This window comes from Aulonocara sp. 'chitande type north' Nkhata Bay, linkage group LG3, assembly GCF_057382095.1.
Source record: "Aulonocara sp. 'chitande type north' Nkhata Bay isolate Kocher_YH1m ecotype deep benthic linkage group LG3, A_spYH_male_GT1.1, whole genome shotgun sequence".
NCBI classification, from domain to species: domain Eukaryota; kingdom Metazoa; phylum Chordata; class Actinopteri; order Cichliformes; family Cichlidae; genus Aulonocara; species Aulonocara sp. 'chitande type north' Nkhata Bay.
In genome coordinates, this window is record NC_141346.1 from 73,908,486 (window position 1) to 73,913,815 (window position 5,330).

The window sequence follows — 5,330 nt, forward strand, 5'->3', positions numbered from 1 at the left end:
ACTGCTGTTTAGTTTCCTGTCTTCATTTATGTTGGAAGTGGCAGCAGAGCTGTACGTTTGAATTAGTTTCAAAAATCTCTCAGTCAGAACATGGTATGAAATGGTTAGGTGGAAGCTAGCGAGCTAACTTCCTGTTAACTTCTAACTCCGTTAAATTTAATAAATTCTGTTTTCATGGATGCCTGGATGTAAAACTTAATTGTTACACCCGATAAAGCAGCAACACTGATGATTTAATTAAAGACGAAAGAATTTAGACCGTTTTTAACTCTTACGGTGTGTTCACACCGAACGCGATGGACGCGAATAGAGCGTCAGGTTTACATGTAAAGTCAATGGAAAGGCGCGATGACGCGCGATTGCGGGTCCCGCGAAAATTCGGAAGCAGATTTGCGTCGCGAAAACGCCAAAACGCGTGAAACGCGCGTCAGTGTAGCGCGTCTGGCGCGTTTGACTCGCGAATAAAACCACGCGCGTGAGTTTTTGTGTTGCATTTTGTGCATACGCGCGTTTCGCGTCTACCGCTCGAGTTGGAAAAATCTGAACTCCAGCGTCAAATCGCGCCGCGACAACCAATCAGGAGCCTGGTGACGTGGCTGTTACCTAGGTCAAAGGGGCAGATCCAGCCAAAGCCTTTCATACTTCAATGGAGGGGAAGGCTAATCAATGCGGTAGCAAACAACTCGGAGCTGTACAACACCAGCTGCTTTCAGTACCGAGACAGGAATAAAAAGGACCGAGCTTGGAGGAAGATATGTGAAGAGATCGGGCAACCTGGTAAGTTCATTCATTTCTCTTTTGAAAGTTTTCACTGACCCGGGGAAGCCGCACAAAAGCTAGCAAGCCACCGCTATTTTCCCACTGACGTACAAATACCGTTCTGCTTTTATGCATGTTGTCATTTAGGAATATATTTTATTGTTTATTAATAAACAGCACACAGTGGTCCCGCTGTTCATCCGTCACTGCTTTGCTTTTTCGCTGATTTTTTATTGCACAGTACAGCATTGCATTCTGCAGCCTGATTGACAAATCTCCTGCGCTTGCCAAATTTATCACGTTTGGTTTTGATAACCATCGCGTCCAATAGAAAAAACAGCACAAAAACACCCATAACTATGAGCCTCATTCGGAAATAGACACCTGCACCGTGAGGGAAAAAGGCGCACGAAAGTGGCGGGCAGATGAAGACAAACCGCGGCATAATAATACTTTTACGTTTTGCAATCTACAAAGGTTTGCACTTTGAGAATCAATTGTGAGAACTGTGACCAGGGGCTAGTTATTCTGAGAACCCCTGCAATAAATGAGGGACCACTGTCTACTCTACGATTATTATATCCAACCTGTTAACATTTAATACTGTATTGATAGAACCAACTGATTCTGCAGCAGAGCATCCCCAGTCCCTGAGCTCCTGCTGCTGCACCCACAGATATGTACAGCAAGCACTGATACCTTTTTAGTCGGTGGGATTCCCTTGTGATCACCTTTACTAAATATCTACAACCAATCTGATTATATCCTGTTATTGTTTTTTTTTTTTTTCAATGTTGAAATTAAAATCTAGTAGCAGCCTTCTCATTTCTTTGTGTTTTGTGCTGTTTTACAGGCCCACAGAGGAGGACGGCTCCGAGGCAGATGAGGGACGGGTCCCAGGACGGTCCATCGGCGGTGGAGCTGGCCATCCTGGAGTCCCTGAAGAGGCCACACCAGTCTCCAATGGAGCATTTCCTCCTCAGCCTTGTTCCTGCTCTGGAGAGCAGCTGGTCCTTTTTATTCCTGTCTCTCTGTAAATTCTTATATTTTATATATTTATGTTTAATGTTTTTCTGTTTGAGACTTTTAATATTATTTCAAATAAATGTTTATAATGACTAATGTCTCAGTTCTACTACACAGCAAATGTTGGCACACAACTTGACACATGTAGAATTTATTTCATATTATACTAATGACAAAATATACTGATACAGTGGGATGCAGAAGTTTGGGCAACCTTGTTAATAGACATTATTTTCCTGTATAAATTGTTGGTTGTTACAATAAAAAATGTCAGTTAAATATCATACAGGAGACACACACAGTGATATTTGAGAAGTGAAAAGAAGTTTACTGGATTTACAGAAAGTGTGCAATAATTGTTTAAACAAAATCAAGCAGGTGCATCAATTTGGGCACCACAAAAAAGAAATGAAATGAATATTTAGTGTATATCAATGTGTGTGTCTCCTATATGATATATGGGGTGCCTTTGTCTGGATGTGCTTCCCATCCAGAGCTGCACAGCAGAGAGGAAAGTTCCAGCGCTCCTGGAATCCCTCTGTGATGGACCGCCAGTCTCCAGGTGAAGGCACAGCCATGAAGTCGTCCACTAGACAGTCCCAGATGGACGTCGCTGCCTGGGGGGTGATCTGGCTCACCGTGGACACACCGACTCTGAAACTGAACGCGATGGTCCTGAAGGAGTCCCCGGTGACAAGGAACCTGGACAAAATTGTTCAAAATCAGTATTATGTGTACTGCAGTTACAAAATACATTATTCAAATTCCAAAATACTTTTGTGATGTCAGATTTAAATCACAAAACATGAATCTTACATAAAACCTTTTGTAATTATAAGGATAATTACAAAATGTATATTAGATAATATCTAAAACAGTTGTGTTTTGTTTTAACTTTAACATATCATAATTTGATTGGTAGCAACTTTCACAACTACAGTGAGCCAATCACTCATAATTCCTAAACATGTCAATCAGGTAGGAATGAAGTAAGACATTAATAGAAATAAAGAGTTGTGTGTTGACATGTAGCCCTTTCCTTGCTTAAATCATTAATATTTTTCAAAAATTAATCTTTGATAAGACAGCTTATCAAGATAGAACCATGTAACTAGAGATGAACCAAACTGTTCACAGTTTTATCTAACTCTGTTTTAATAAAGGCTGTGACCCCTGCTATAGAGTCTGACAGCTGCAGGGATTATATACAAATATTCAACTATCCCAGAATTAAACCAGGTCTAAATAAAAAGGAGTGAGTATCACTACAAAGGTTAACTCAGTGGTGCTAATGCTACAGTTTGATATCAGCAAACACCGAGCGCATACATTGATGTGACACCACAGCCATGCTATCATTGCAAACACTGATAACAGCATAAATCGAATTAAATCGGGACTTGATGAGAGCTTCTGAGTATCACTAGAAATATTATAAACAGTCGACTATGTACCACAGTTTGCTTTCAGTAAACACCGACAGCATTCACTGTTAGCATAGCACATCCATGTTAGCAGTGTATAACTGGATGGATTAGCATATTAGCACAGATATCAATAAAGGACTACCGTATTAAATAGTTTTACTAACCTCAGGCAGACAGACAGGCGCTCTGCAGGTTGGATTGAGCGTCTGTAGTTGGTGTCTAGGCGGGCGATGCTGGGACCGACGAGGGAAAGCAGGTCCTCAAACTGGCCGACGGTGATAGCGCTGGAATCGGCCGTCATCCAGGCGCAGCTCCTGGAGCAAGTGGTGAAACTCACCAAACTGCTCATGCCTCTGGAGGACCTGATGGACCCAGGTACGGCGAGGACGTCTTTTACGCCGCTGCTCTGCTCTCCACAGTACATAGAGAAGGGAGACTCTCTCTTCAAGCGCTAGCTCGATAGCTGCCATCTTGCAAAACCAGGTCTGGCACAACTCCCTCCCACATTCCTCCCACATTTCCGGTTCACGCGCGTCAAAATATCATATTTTGACGCGCGATGGATTTTTCTTGGACACGCGTTGAGACGCGAATGTACACGCGTCAAATTAGGGGCGTTTGGGGCGTTTTATTCGCGTCCATCGCGTTCGGTGTGAACACACCGTTAGTGTTCGTTTGACTTTGGGACCTGAAGTTGACGGAGTTTTGGACCCAGATTACTCCACGAAGCTCCTCACCACGGCAGTCGTAATGCTCTGACAATCCATCAAGCAGTGCTGCTTACCAAAGTTGTACTAAAACATTTTTTTGACAGATTTCTGCAGCCAAAATCGGTTCGAGGTCAGTAAGCACAACCAGAATTCATACATAAGGCACAGTCTCGATTTTTGAGAAAATTAAAGGACTTTAAGTGGAAAATACGTTATACAGAAGAAAAGAATATATCGTGATATATATCGTTACCGCACATGCTTCAAATTATATCGCGATATGAATTTTAGGCCATATCGCCCAGCCCTAGTTTAAGGGGTAAAAGTAGAGTATCAAAATGGAAAGAAAAATGTGATAATTTCTAAGTCATTACTACTCAATTACTTAAGTATTAACCGTTAATATCCAAGTAATACCATAGTAGATGGTGGTTACAGGTGCGTAATATTACACTGACATGTATGTAATTGAATAATAAGGGCCCAAAACTGGCGGTAGAAATGGGGAAATACGGCTGGTGGTAATAGTAGGGTAACCAGTTAGAAATGACCATAATGTGGTCATTTCTAAGTTATTACCACTGATTAAAGCTGGTAGTTTCTGTGTAAAATGCAAAATGCAAAATGCAAAACTGCCTGTTTCTATTTAATAACATGTTAATAACTTTTTAAAACAAAGTTAATAGTAATAGTAATAACTGCCAGGCAACACCTGTGGCAGTTTCTGTGTGACACGCAGGAATTTAATACCATGGTCATGATAGCTGAGTAAAACAAAAAACAAAAACAAAACACACATATGAACTTACTTGCACTGGAGTGTAGAGAACCCTCTGAAAACACATAACGTTGTAAATATATTTCGGGTAAGAAAGTGCAGCACATTTTAAAAATGTCCAGTAAACAAAAATAAGATCCACGGTTCCTCTTACCTACCGCTGTCCTGCAACACCTCCATCATTAACTGACCCCTAAAATTCAAAGATTCAGCTTCTCCTGCAGCATGTAGCACCATTGCATAATGAATATTTTGACGTTTTAATGTTAATGCAAGTGTGATGTAATTAGCAATTTATTGAGCAACAATGTCACAGTTATAGACTGTGCTTTTGGAAAGAGAAAAAACAAACAAACAAACAAAAACAACATACACTGCTCAAAATAAATAGAGGAAACACAAAAGACGTCCCAGATCTAAATGAATGAAATATTCTCATTAAATATTATTTCATGTTATTAAATATTATTAAAATAATATAAATAAATATATAATAAATATAAAATTTTTTGTCAAAACATTCAACTAACAAAAAATGTGGATGTGTGTGTGTGTGTGTGTGTGTGTGTATTGTGTCATTTACATTTAGTTGTGATTTTCATTGCTGTGGTTGAGAGACACCATCTACCG

General features: G+C 40.4%; 1 long non-coding RNA gene across 1 annotated transcript; it reads left to right on the top strand.

The window, feature by feature from the left end:
* The first annotated feature begins 279 nt into the window (after positions 1-279).
* On the top strand, positions 280-1,881 carry LOC147337000 (uncharacterized). Its single transcript, XR_015128344.1, has 2 exons — positions 280-777; positions 1,613-1,881. It is a non-coding gene; the product is annotated as an uncharacterized LOC147337000 (long non-coding RNA).
* Positions 1,882-5,330: the final 3,449 nt, after the last annotated feature.